Raw genomic sequence first — 14,751 nt, 5'->3', positions numbered from 1 at the left:
ATTTCATGAGAGGTATTTATTTACTGCTCAAAGTCACCCTTTTGATTTTCATGCCTAAAGTGGGACTAGAACTCCTAGTTTCCTGGTGATTGGCCCAAAGTCACCCAGCTGGTTTTCATGGCTAAGGCGGGACTAGAACTCATAGCCTCCTGGTTTCTAGCCTGGTTACTTAACCACTAGTGACTAGACCAATCTGCCTCTTATCTTACTAAAAGACATAATATGAAGTCTACAACTAACCATAGCTATGATGGCCAGCAGAAATCAATTTCCATGGGCCCAGCCAGTGTTACTGTCCTTCTCCTGTGATATATTATTTCTTATTCTTTTTCTTGGCTTCGGATCAATCCTAAAGGGGCTAGCATCATGGATTTGTATCTCTGTTTGTTCTACCTATTCCCCTTTCCTGGGTTACAAACAAACTAATTATGAGCTTTCCAGATAGGAAAGGGGTTTTTTTTCCTGTCAGCTCTTGTAGCCAAATAGAAAGGTCAAGATTTATGTACTTCTCCCATGTGTTAAAGCTAATTTAATCAACCTACCAAAATATGATTTTGTTCCTCATTTTTTCCCCCCATTGCAGTGGTTGATAGGAATATAATAATAATAATATCAGAGTTGGAAGGGACCTTGGAGGTCTTCTAGTCCAACCCCCTGCCCAGGCAGGAAACCCTACACCATTTCAGACAAATGGCTATCCAACATTTTCTTAAAAATTTCCAGTGTTGGAGCATTCACAACTTCTGCAGGCAATTGTTCTAACTGTCAGGAAATTTCTCCTTGGTTCTAGGTTGCTTCTCTCCTTGATTAGTTTCCACCCATTGCTTCTTGTTCTACCCTCAGGGGCTTTGGGGAATAGCTTGACTCCTTCTTCTTTGTGGCAACCCCTGAGATATTGGAACACTGCTATCATGTCTCCCCTAGTCCTTCTTTTCATTAAATTAGGCATACCGAGTTCCTGCAACCGTTCTTCATATGTTTTAGCCTCCAGTCCCCTAATCATCTTTGTTGCTCTTCTCTGCACTCTTTCTAGAGTCTCAACATCTTTTTTACATCGTGGCGACCAAAACTGAATGCAATATTCCAAGTGTGGCCTTACCAAGGCATTATAAAGTGGTATTAACACTTCACGTGATCTTGATTCTATCCCTCTGTTTATGCAGCCCAGAACTGTGTTGGCTTTTTTGGCAGCTGCTGCACACTGCTGGCTCATATCTAAATGGTTGTCCACTAGGACTCCAAGATCCCTCTCACAGTTACTACTATTGAGCAAAGTACCACATATCCGGTACCTGTGCATTTTGTTTTTTTGGCCTAAATGTAGAACCTTACTTTTTTCACTGTTGAATTTCATTTTGTTAGATAGCGCCCAATGTTCAAGTCTGTCAAGATCTTTCTGTAACTTGAGCCTATCTTCTGGAGTGTTGGCTATTCCTGCCAGCTTGGTATCATCTGCAAATTTGATGAGTTCCCCATCTATCCCCTCGTCCAAGTCATTGATGAAGTTGTTGAAGAGTACTGGGCCTAATATGTCTAGATCTCTGGAAAAATCTGTAGAAATCATCAAGCCATCAGTAGGGATAAAGGAATTAATTCACTTTGAGATATGATAGATCTAATACCTACATAGTTTTGGTTTTTTTTGCTAACTAGAGAAACAGACACCTTGGAAAATATTCATACCATAGAAGAAAATATACGTAGCTCAAGGTTGAATTGTTGAACGTATGAGCTGGGTTGATTACTTGCAGACATTTTCTTATCCAACTAGTGAGTGTGAGGTTTGCTTCCTATTTATATACAGTAGCTTGCCCTGCCAGTGTTTCTCCTTGCTAGTTCTTTGCTTATGGTATTGTTTTCTGTTTGCTTGCTTATTTGTCTGGTGTTAATCCCTGCTTATCTGGCTGCTGGTTGCTGGAAAAGATGTGCTCTGGTCTTTTTGCTCATTTGTTTATTTCTTGGCTTTTTATTGTCTCTTTTGAGTGGTGGGTCATTGTGGCTTATCTTTATGTGTTGATGGCTGATTTTTTTAAGTGCCAAACTTCCAGGAATTCCCTAGCATTTTTTGGGATTTAGTTTGGTCTAAGATAGTGCCCAGTTGATACCAGGATTGATTCTATCCATGTGTTGTGAAATTAAGGAGTGTTTGTTATGTTTTCTGCCTATTAGTTGGTGTTTGTGACTCTCAGAAGACTCTGCAGGTCTACTGCCTAACTAGCCTACATAGTGGCTGTTACAATCTTTCCATATATGTCATAGATGACTCCTGTTTTTCTTCTTAAGTCACTAGGTCTTTTGATTGATGTTTTGGAGAGCTGTAGCTGGTTTGTGGAAGGGAGAGAGGAAGGGAGGAATGAATGAATGAAGGAAGGAAGGAAGGAGAGGTAGGCAAGGAAGAAGAAAATGAGGAGGGGGGAAGAAATAGAAGGAGGGAGGGAGGGAGGGGGGAAGGATGGATGGATGGATGAATGGAAGGAAGGAAAGAAGGAAAGAAAGGTAAGTAAAGTAAAGAAGAAAGGAAAGGAAAGGAAAGGAAAGGAAAGTGGAAAGTAAAGTGGAAAGTAAAGTAAAGTGGAAAGTAAAGTGGAAAAGAAAGGAAAGTTGAGTGGAATGGAAAGAAAAGGAAAGGAAAAGATAGGATAGGATAGGATAGGATATCCATCCATCAGCAAAGCAAGATAATAATGTTAGATATTCACTAGAAGAGCAATAAATAGATACCTTTCATGAAACAGGTAAGATGATTTCCATAAATGAAGGCCTACTCAAACTATATCCTACTAATAAGCACTTCGAACACGTAGGGAAAACAGAACAATGCAGCATGTCTAGAACCATACAGCTATAACTTTAATGTTAACACCTCCTTTGTAGAGTCCTGAAAGTCAGCTTGTGAGTTATACAGAACCTATGTAGCATTTCCAACAGGTAAGTCAATAAGGTGACATTTGCAGACAAAAGACGTTAAAAACCCCTCATTCAAAGTGGGGTGACTGGAGAGCCTGTAACAAACTGTTCCCTGTGATTAGAAGACATTCCTTTGAGTCATTTGATTTCTCTCCCATCCCATTTTGGCATATTACAGAGAAAGAGAAGGTGGTAATTTTCTATTTTTATATAGTGTCTACTTTTTGCATCAAATCCTCCAGGAAGACATTTCATGATCCTGATGCAATTCTAGTTGCTTTGGAAATCGTTATTTGGCCTCGTGCTGCAGTTTTGTCCGAAGAGTCAAGATTTGACCCAGGTCTAAGATTAAAAAAAAAATATTGTGCAATATTTTGAATGCACCCATTTCTGGAGAACATCCTCTGGAAGTCATAGAACAGTGATAGCTAAACTTTTTGCCATCGTGTGCCAGGGGGGTGGGGTGGGGTCGTGCACGCGTGCCCACACCCATTATTCTATATGCCTCTCCCCCTCGCCCATGACCCTCCCCTTGCTCCTGGCTCGTAATGACCCTGTAGGCCTGGTTTCTCTCTCACCTGGCTCCAGAGCCTTTCTAGGAGTCTGGGGAGGGTGAAAACAGTCTTCCCCACCCCACCAGAGGCCCTTGGGAGGCTAGGGCGAGTCATTGGCCCCAATGGAGAGGGTGCGCAACTTGGGCGTTCTCCTGGATGGACGGCTGTCTTTTGAAGACCACCTGACGGCCATCTCCAGGAGAGCTTTTTACCAGGTTCGCCTGATTCGCCAGTTGCGCCCCTTTCTAGACCGGGATGCCCTATGCACGGTCACTCATGCCCTTGTGACATCTCGTCTGGATTACTGCAATGCTCTCTACATGGGGCTCCCCTTGAAGAGCACCCGGAGGCTCCAGTTGGTCCAGAATGCGGCTGCGCGGGTGATAGAGGGAGCCCCTCGTGGCTCCCATGTGACACCTCTCCTGCGCAGACTGCACTGGCTACCTGTGGCCTTTTGGGTGCGCTTCAAGGTTTTGGTAACTATCTTTAAAGCGCTCCATGGCATTGGGCCGGGATACTTACGGGACCGTCTACTGCCACCGATTGCCTCCCACTGACCCGTACGCTCTCACAGAGGGGGACTCCTTAGGGTGCTGTCCGCCAGGCAGTGCCGACTGGTGACACCCAGAGGAAGGGCCTTTTCTGTGGGGGCTCCCACCCTCTGGAACGAGCTTCCCCCAGGACTTCGCCAACTTCCTGACCTTCGAACCTTTCGCCGCGAGCTTAAGACACATCTTTTTATCTGCGCAGGACTGGACTAGAATTTTAAATTTTAAATTTGGTTTTAATGGGGTTTTACTATTTTATTGTGGTTTTAATATTCGGCCGTATTTAATAAGTTTTTTAAATTGGGAGATAGGGCGGTATAAAAATATGATTAAATAAATAAATAAATAAATAAATAGAAACATCCCACCGGAAGTTGGCAAATGGGCCGTTTCTGGCCTCTGGAGGGCCTTCCGGGGGGGGGGGTGAGGAAGGCCATTTTCACCCTCCATAGGCTCCTAGAGAGGCTTAAGAGGCTGGGGACAGCAAAAAGCAGGCCTTCCCCACCCCACCTCTTCCAAGGCCCTCTGGAGGCAGGAAACAGCCTGTTTCCCTAATTCTGGTGGGCGCAGAAGGCCCAAAAATCAGCCTGCACATGCCACAGCTGAGTTCACGTGTCCACTGATATGGTTACACATGCCAGCTGTGGCACATGTGCCATAGGTTCACCATCATGGTTATAAAATCAAACAAGAAGCTGAGAGTTGAAACAGCCACTGAGGCTACCAATTCAATGAGTCGTCCAGTTTTGGTCACCACATTATAAAAAAAAAGACTCTAGAAAAAGTGCAGAGAAGAGAATTCTAGAATACAGCTCGCCTGTTTGGAACCCTCACCATATCTCTGACATCAATACAATTGAACGTGTCCAGAAATATTTTACAAGAAGAGTTCTCCATTCCTCTGAAAACAACAAAATACCTTATCCCACCAGACTTGAAATCCTAGGCTTAGAAAACTTGGAACTCCGTCGCCTTCGACAAGACCTAAGTTTAACTCACAGAATTGTCTATTGTAATGTCCTTCCTGTTAAAGACTACTTCAGCTTCAATTGCAATAATACTAGAGCAACCAATAGATTTAAACTTAATGTCAACCGCTTTAATCTAGATTGCAGAAAATATGACTTCTGTAACAGAATCATCAGTGCTTGGAATACTTTACCTGACTCTGTGGTCTCTTCCCATGATCCCAAAAGCTTTAACCAAAAACTTTCTACTATTGACCTCACCCCATTCCTAAGAGGACCATAAGGGGCGTGCATAAGCGCACAAACGTGCCTACCGTTCCTGTCCTATTGTTTTTCTTTTCTTCTTCCTATATATATATATGCTTATACCTCCTTATATTTACTCATATATGTGTTTATATATTATATAATCTTTTTGTACAATACCTACATATATTGTTATGACAAAATTAAATAAATAAATAAAATAAATAAATAAGAGCAACCAAGACGATTAGGGGACTGGAGGCTAAAACAGTTACAGGAACTGGGCCTGGGCCTGGGCCTGACTAGTCTAGTGAAGAGAAGGACCAGGGGAGACATGATAGCAGTGTGACAATATTTGAAGGGCTGCCATAGAGAGGAAGGGGTCAAGCTGTTTTCCAAAGCACCTGAAGGCCAGACAAGAAATAATGGATGGAAACTGAACAAGGAGAGATTCAACCTGGAAATAAGGAGACATTTTCTGACAGTGAGAGCAATCAACCAATGGAACAGAAGTTGCCTTCAGAAGTGGTGGGGCTTCATCACTGGAAGCTTTCAAGAAGAGGCTGGACTGCTATCTGTCAGAAATGGTGTAGGGTTTCCTGCTTTGGGGGGGGGGGGTTAGACTATATGACCTACAAGGTTCCTTCCAACTCTGTTAATCTGAATCTGAATCCTGCTTCTACCAAGTCCAGCTCCAGGTTTTAGGGAAACCACTGTCTGAACAATTAATAGTACTCCATATACATAGAAGGAAGTAAGCAGTGGGGTGCCACAGGGTTCTGTTTTAGGCCCAGTACTCTTCAATATCTTCCTAAATGACTTAGATGAGGGAATAGAAAGGGAACTCAGATTACACAGATCTGAGATCTTATAGATGGGACCTTGTAGGTCATCTAGTCCAACCCCCTACCTGTAATGTATCTTTAAATATTTTGGCGGGAAACAAGCACGTTGCTGATTGGTTGAAGCCGCCGGTTAAACTGTATATAAGGAGAGGTTTTTCCCCAGCCCGGTCGCTGGGTTCACCATATAGTAAAGAGCTGTTGTCACTACCCTGGTCTCCTGCCTCGTTATTGCCCGAATCTAACACTGGCGACGAGGATGGGATGTCGAGGTTTATTTATTTATTTATTTATTTATTATTTAAATTTATATACCGCCCTATCTCCCAAAGGACTCAGGGCAGTTCACAGGCATATAAAACATCGATACACAAAATTAAAATAATCTTTAAGAGCACCAGGAACGAGCTGAACGCACGAAAGAACCGAACCCAGCAAAGCTCAGGGCAGAATCGCAGCGATGGCCAGCTACACTCCGCCCGCGCTGTTTGACCCATCCAGGGAGAAATGGGGAACGTACATGACCCGTTTCGAGAGCTTCCTGGAGGCAAATGAGCTGCAAGGAGTTCCAGACAACCACAAAAGGGCATATTTCCTGAGCCACTGCGGTCCCGAGGTCATCGACATCGCGGAAGCCCTGGCAGAGCCAACGGCGGTACAATCGGTATCGTGGCAAACTCTGCAAAATCTCTTAAAGAACCATTTCGCGCCAACACCGTCCAAGTATGTACGGCGTTTTGAGTTTGGAGAGCGCAGACAGCAAGAGGGCGAATCCATCAGCGAGTACATGGCCGCCCTGAGGAAAGCCTCCAAAGACTGTGGGTACCGAGATTTGGACGAGGAGCTACTAGAGCAACTCATCCGTGGGGTCAGAGACATGCGTTTGCGGAGGCGGCTGCTATCAAAAAGCAATCTAACGCTGGCAAACGCTCTGGACGAAGCCAGAGCTCATGAGATGTCCACCCAAGCGGCGGAAACCCTACAAAAGCCACTCACGCCAGCAGTGCAAAAAAACCCGGTGCACAACGAAGAAATCCAGACCGAATCAGGCGGCGAGGATGAGGAGGTTTGCCTCACCGAGAGAAGGGGCAAAGAAGACCGGGATGAATGCGGAAGTTGCGGAGGGCAACACCAGCGTCAACGATGCAAGTTCAAGGGCGCTACATGTCGGTGCGAGAAGAAGGGCACCTGGCTCAAGTCTGTCGAGCACCCCAACCTTCCGCTGAAAATTCAAATCGACCAATCAGGCGCAGGATCGGCAAGGTGACCCGCGATTGGTCAAAACAAAAAGCGCGAATTCAAATCGAACGACCGTTGTAATAGGCCGTGCAGCAACCGCGTCGAGAAGAAAATCTTCACCAGACCGAAGATCGAAGGAGTGCCGTGCCGACTAGAAGTGGACACAGGGTCAGCGATCACAATCATGTCCTGGGACACTTTTGCAAAAGCTTTGCGACAACCGCCAAAGCCAAACTGCAAACACAGCGGCTACGAGTGCACGACTACCAAGGGAATCGCATCCCTGTTCGAGGGACCACCTCCGTCCGCGTCGAGTACGGACCACACAAGAAGACCCTGCCCATCACGATAGTCGAAGGGACCCTGCCAAGTCTGTTGGGACTAGACTGGTTCCGTGCATTGGGCATGGGAGTGACTGGCATCTACAGAAGTGACTTTAACCTAAAAGACACACTCATGAACGAGTTCGAAGATGTCTTCAAGGACTGCCTGGGCAAGTACAAGGGGACCCCTATTTCCTTCAATTTAGACCCCCAGGTAGCCCCCATTAGGTTAAAGGCAAGGAGAGTCCCTTTTGCCCTTAAACCCAAGATTGACAAGGAGATAGACAAGCTCATAAATCAGGGGATTCTGGTGCCAGTTGATCACGCAAAGTGGGAGACGCCAATCGTCACCCCAGTGAAACCAGATGGGTCAGTTAGAATCTGCGCTGACTACAAGGCGACGTTAAACAAAGCCTTACAGAAAAGCGCTTACCGGTTCCGTGGTGCAACACTTGCTGCACTCGCTGGGGCAAGGGCAAGTCTTTGCAAAGTTAGACTTGGCTCAAGCCTATCAACAACTGCCCGTGAGACGCCAACACAGCCAAGCCCAAACGATTGTGACTCACAGAGGTGCTTTCAAGTGTACCCGATTACAATTTGGGGTGAGTGTGGCACCGGGCTATTCAAAATTTAATGGAGCGACTTCTGCAAGGGCTCCCAGGGTAGTCCCTATTTCGATGATGTATTGATATCAGCGAAAATTTAGAAGAATTGGGGAGCGCTTGAGAAAAGTTCTGGGCATTTTCCGTCAGCCGTCTAAAGGTTAAAGTGAACAAATGCCAGATAGGGGTAGAATCAGAGTTCTTGGGCTACAGAATAGACAAGAAGAATTCACCCCACTGAAAGCAAGGTCAAGGCAATAAGAAAGGCTCCAGCGCCCAAAAACAAAACAGAGCTACAGGCATTCCTGGGGCTAGTGAATTTTACGGTCTTTTAAAAACAAGGCAACCGTTGCGAGCCGCTGCATAAGCTTCTGGGAAAGAATACTGTTTGGTCTTGGGGAAAGTCGGAAGCTAGGGCTTTGAAGCAGTAAAAACCTACTCTCGGCGATAGCTTACTGATTCAGTATCATAGCTCATTGCCATTATTATTGGTTTGCGATGCCTCCTTACGGGGTGGGGCTGTGCTCAGCCACAGACTTCAAATGGCACAGAAGCCCCAATAGCCTTCTACTCCAGAGCGATGTCCTCGACAGAGAGGAACTATAGCCAGTTGGATAAGGAAGCGCTAGCCATTGTGTCAGGGGTAAAAAGTTTCACGAATCGTTTTGGTAGAGACTTTGAAATTGTTACAGACCATAGACCTCTGTTAGGGATACTGGCTGGCGACCGCCCAATGCCTGTGGCACTTTCGCCACGATTGACCCGATGGACTATCTTCTTAGCCGCTTATTCCTACAAGCTGCAGCATCGACCCGGAAAAGAGTTGGGGCATGCGGACGCCCTAAGCAGATGCCCACTACCAGGGGCGATCGAAGACCCCACTCCGGGGACGCCCATCCTGCTAATTGACTCTCTGGACTCTGGCCCAGTCATGTCTAAGGAGGTGGCTCGGGCATCATATCGGGACATTATTTTGAGGACTGTACTCGGTTGGGTACAAAGAGGGTGGCCCGCTGCGCCGGGCGAGCGTTTTAAAGAATTTGTAAAAAAACGTGGGGAACTTTCGGCTCAAGGGGGGTGCCTGCTATGGGGGATAGAGTGGTGATCCCAGAGAAATTAAGAAAGAGGGTGTTGGATCTCCTGCACGAGGGTCACCCAGGGATCGTTAGGATGAAGGGTCTAGCGAGAAGCTATGTGTGGTGGCCCTTAATGGACTCAGAAATTGCTGAAAGAGTAGGGAAATGCCAGGCCTGCCAAGAGTCCAGACCTCTACCCCAACGGCCCCGGTTCGGGAATGGAAAGACCCCAAGGGCCCTGGTCTAGAATCCACATTGATTTTGCCGGCCCTTCCACGGCCAAACCTTCCTGGTAGTAGTCGATGCCTACTCCAAATGGCTGGAAATCATTCTCATGAGATCCATGACAGCCGAGGCCGTGATCTCAGTCCTCGGCACCTATTTGCAACACATGGGTTGCCCGACACATTGGTTTCCGATAACGGCCCGCAATTCACGGCAACACAGTTTGAGGAATACTTGGCAGAAGAGGGCATCCGCATGCCCTCTCGGCGCCTTTCCACCCTGCGACGAATGGCCTTGCAGGCGTTTCGTCCGAGCGCAAAGAGGCATTGTCAGACTCAAGCCAGGCGACTGGCAATCAAAAATAGATATTTTCCTGGCCGTCCAACACGAACCCCTGTGCCACCACCGGCAGAAGCCCTGCCGAATTACTAATGGGCGAAACTCAGGTGCCCACTAGACCGTTTAAATCCCAACTATACACCAGAGGGATACAAGGGGACTCGAAAAGACAAGAGGATGGAAATAGGCGACGGGTATGGGCACACAACTATGGTGAGGGCCCGACCTGGGTAGCAGGAAAATTCTAAACATAACAGGTCCCAAATCATACTTGGTAGAGTTAACGGATGGCCGAGTATGGAGGCGACATAGACCAATTGAGAAGCAGTTAGCGGAACAATCCGAGTCAGATGAAACAGGCCCTGACTATTCCATGTTTGAACCACAGCTGACTCAAACCCGGGAAAATCGCAGGACTTAACTGAATTCCCGGAGGTCCAGCGACGCCCACAGGTTCCTGTAGAAAACAGCAGGGACAACTCGGCAAATAATCCAGGGCCAGATGGCCTAGGGGAGGAGCCGAGGGGAGCTAACAGCCCCTCCGGTCAACTCAACCCACTCCCAGAATGTACTGCGAGGTCCGAAGAGTCAGGAGGCGCCCAGTCTATTTACGTGATTACGTTGAAAAGTAATATGTAAATATAATGTAAATATATAGGTAAAGTGTTTTCTGGGAGGGAAGGAGTGTAATGTATCTTTAAATATTTTGGCGGGAAACAAGCACGTTGCTGATTGGTTGAAGCCGCCGGTTAAACTGTATATAAGGAGAGGTTTTTTCCCAGCCCGGTCGCTGGGTTCACCATATAGTAAAGAGCTGTTGTCACTACCCTGGTCTCCTGCCTCGTTATTGCCCGAATCTAACACTACCCCTGCTCAAGCAGGAGACCTTACACCATTTCTGACAAATGGTAGTCCAATCTTTTCTTGAAAGTCTCAAGTGATGAAGCTCCCACAACTTCTGAAGGCAACTTCTGTTCCACAGGTTGATTGTTCTCACTGTCAGAAATTTCCGCCTCATTTCTAGGTGAATCTCTCCTTGTTCAGTTTCCATCCATTATTCCTTGTCTGGCCTTCAGGTGCTTTGGAAATCGTTATTTGGCCTCGTGCTGCAGTTTTGTCCGAAGAGTCAAGATTTGACCCAGGTCTAAGATTAAAAAAAAAATTGTGCAATATTTTGAATGCACCCATTTCTGGAGAACATCCTCTAGAAGTTGTGAATTCTCCAACACTGGAAGTTTTTAAGAAGAGATTGGACAACTATTTGTCTGAAATGGTACGATTTCCTGCTCAAGCAGGGGGTTGGACTAGAAGACCTCCAAGTTCCCTTCCAACTCTGTTATTCTGAACCCCTTGGGAAAGTCATAAATCCCAAAAGGAATATGCTACAATTAAAACAATAAAACCATTTTAAAAGCAATAAAAAAACCTAAATAAAAAATATTTGTCCCAAATAAATATGCATGCAGTATATACTTGGCCAGTTAACAATAAAGTCAGAAATGGGACCCAGGGGAGAGAATTCCAGAACGAAATTCCATCATGAAGGTAGTCCTCAACATATGACTGTAACAGAGCCTGCCCATTAAAGTTGCATTGTATGGAGATTTACCAAGTTGTAAATCGGGTCAGTCATACAACCAACCCAAGTTTACAACCCAATTTACAATGGATTCCCAGAGGAAAAATGGCAGACTACAGGAACCAGGAGCACTACTCAGGTGACCCTGAGGACACAGTGTTGTGGCTCCCGCCCCCGAACCTGGCCCCATGCCCGAAAGTGCCTTGGAGCCGGGCCTGCTGCCAGAAAGTGATTTGGACAGTGAGGGGGAAGGGCCATCAGGACTTACCTCGGAAGCACCGGCCTCCCTGGATCAGCTCCAGGAGCCAGAAGCAGGCCAAGTGAAAGTGATAACGAGGCCTCCTTCTCCTGACTCTTCCCCCCCCAGGACACGCCTGCAGACCCAGCTGACAGCAATCAGGCTTGGCTCAATCCCAGGTTTCATAGACAGGAGAGGAGGGAACGACAGAAACAGGGGAGGGGCAGGCCTAGGAAGTGCTGAGTCATGGAGCCACACCCCACAGGATATAAAAGGCAGCAAGAGCTGGTGTGTCTCTTTGTATCAGGCAAATCCACGGATTGACTAGAGCTGAAGGTTGTGACTCACCAGCGTCTTGGCAGCTAACGAGGGCTCCTGGCAGACGCTGGCTCTTTGCTGCCAGAGCTGATAAGAGCCAGCTAATTAAGCCATCGTTCAAATGGAGGTGAGGAGGACAGAACAAAATGCTTTGAAAAGGTTCTGTCAATCCCAGCTGAGCCGCACAATCATCAGAGGCTTTTTTTTTTACTTTTAAAAGCATTTTTTTCAGCTGAAGAAAAATGCTTTTAAAAGTAAAAAAAAACCTCTGATGATGGCGCAGCTCAGCTGGGCATGTGGGGAAGAAGGGGTGGAGGGATTTTTGCTACTGGTTCTCTGAACCTCCCACCGCCATCGCTATCAGATCGGGCGATCCGGTCCAAACCGGGAGTATTTCACCCCTGGTTGGACTAGAAGACCTCCAAGGTCCCTTCTACCTCTGTTATTCTATTCTCTTATTCTATTCTAAAACATCTGACTCAATAGAAGTTAACAGCAAAAAGCAAATGCAGTTGTGACTCACCAACGTCTTGGCAGCTATCGAGGGCTCTTGGCAGACACTGGCTCTTTTGCTGCCAGAGCTGATAAGAGCCGACTAATTAAGCCATTGTTCGGACGGAGGCGAGGAGGACACAACACACAGATAAACCTCCAAGTGGCCTCAAAGACTCTCTAAAAAGATGCAAATGACCAGCTGTCTGAAAGGAGGATAAATCCTTCCATTCCCCACCATCCTGTCAGAGCTGAAGAAGCTTCTTGGATGAGAAGCAAAACGTCTTCAAAAGAAAAAGGCAGAAAGTCCAGTTGCCTCATGAAAAAAAGCACCTTAGGGCCAATTTTACAACCTTTTGAGTAGCAGTCCTTAAGCAATTGCTGCAGTCGTTGAACGAAGCCACTGCTAAGCCAGTCATAAGTTAAGCACTACCTGTAAGCGAGACGGTTGAATGAAGAGAGATCAAGGCACTGAACATAGAGAGGCTCCAAAGACATCAGTCACATTTTTCAGTGTTGAAATTATGCCAAAGAATTTCCTATTCATTTAGCACTGTTGATGCTGCGGCAGAGCGAATTCCACCAACTTGACAATCTAATTAAACATGAAAAGGACTCTGGATTTAACTCGGCCCTCATAATTCAACCATTTCCAATTGCCTCATCATCTTGGCTTTGTGCTGCTTGTATCTCACCAGATTAGATTATAATCCCATCTTTCTACGTTCTTGAATTGCTGCACAGAAGCATCACGCTGTTAGGCCACATGAGGCAAACTCCCCCCTCCCCCCAAATAATTTAATTTACAAAAGCTTTGATGGGCAGGAGGGAAAGTGTTGCTGTTGTGTCTGCGCCCCCCGAGCCGGGCCCCCTGCCAGAAAGTAACTTGGAAATTGAGGGGGAAGGGCCGTCAGGACTTACCTCGGGAGCACCGGCTTCCCTGGCTCAGCTCCAGGAGCCAGAGGCAGGCCAGGTGGAGGAGATAACGAGGCCTCTGTCCCCTGACTCTTCCCCCTCCCAGGCCACGCCTCCAGACCCGGCTGATGGCAATCAGGCCTGGCTGGATCCTAGGTTTCGTAGGCAGGAGAGGCGGGAACAACAGAAGCAGGAGTGGGGCAGGCCTAGGAAGTGCTGAGTCATGGAGCCACACCCCACAGGATATAAAAGCAGCAAGGACTGCTATGCCTCTTCGTAGCAGGCAAATCAACTGCTTAACTAGAGCTGAAGTACTGTTTGTTGACTTATCGGCATCGAAGGAGATAACAGAGTCACTTGGCAGACACTCACTAGTTTGCTGCCAGAGCTGATAGTGCTGGCTAATTAAGTCATCGCTTGGATGGAGGTGAGGGGACAGAACAGTTGCCTTCCCTCAATCAAAGGATATTCCAGCAAAACTGATGGGTGTGATTGTTTCTTTAAGGTTGTCAAAATTCAACAACATATGCCACACATACACACTCATGCACACTCGGAAACAAAAGCCCCCATCACAGACAAAATTATGGTTGGGTGAGAATATTGGGGTCTTCCCAAAACTTTGGTGAAAAGCTACCAAGAGAAATACAGTTTTCTCCTAAATGGACAGGAAAAGAGAAGAGTGCCATTAATTATTTTATTTATTTATTTTTTAAAAGGTTATGGTAAATACTCATCTCCATTTCTTGGTTGAGGGAGCCAGCGTTGTCCGAATACACCTTCTGTGGTCAAGTGGCCAACATGACTATATGCCAAAGGTGCACAGAATACTGTTACCTTCTCAATGAAGTGGTACCTATTTATCTACTCACGTTTGCATGCTTTCAAACTGTTAGGTGGGCAGGAGCTGTAGCAGGGAACAGGAGCTTACCCCTTTGAACAGAGCTAGGGTCTCGAACCCAGGCTTTCAGTTTTCCAGCTGACAAGTTCAGCCTCTTTAACTGCTATTCTATCCTTATTACTTTATAAGTAACTCAAGATGGCAAACGTACATAATATTAATTCTTCTTCCTATTTCCCCTACAACCGTGATGGTGAACCTGTGGCATGGGTGCCACAGCTGGCACACAGAGCCTTCTCTGCGGGCACGTGAGCCGTCACCCAGCTCACGTCCACTGTGCATGCACAGGTAATTTTCAGGATGTGAAGGGGGTGGGGTGCATTTGAGAGACGTGGACGCATGCGCGGGGAGCAAGGGGAGCATGGGGGGGAGCTTCACACGTGTTCTGGAAGTGCAGAAACAGGCCTGTTTCCCGCATCCAGAGGGCATCTGGAGCCCA

Source organism: Ahaetulla prasina, chromosome 3, assembly GCF_028640845.1.
Source record: "Ahaetulla prasina isolate Xishuangbanna chromosome 3, ASM2864084v1, whole genome shotgun sequence".
In the NCBI taxonomy this organism is placed as follows: domain Eukaryota; kingdom Metazoa; phylum Chordata; class Lepidosauria; order Squamata; family Colubridae; genus Ahaetulla; species Ahaetulla prasina.
The sequence above is the reverse complement of the archived record's forward strand: the minus strand, read 5'-3'. Positions refer to the sequence as shown.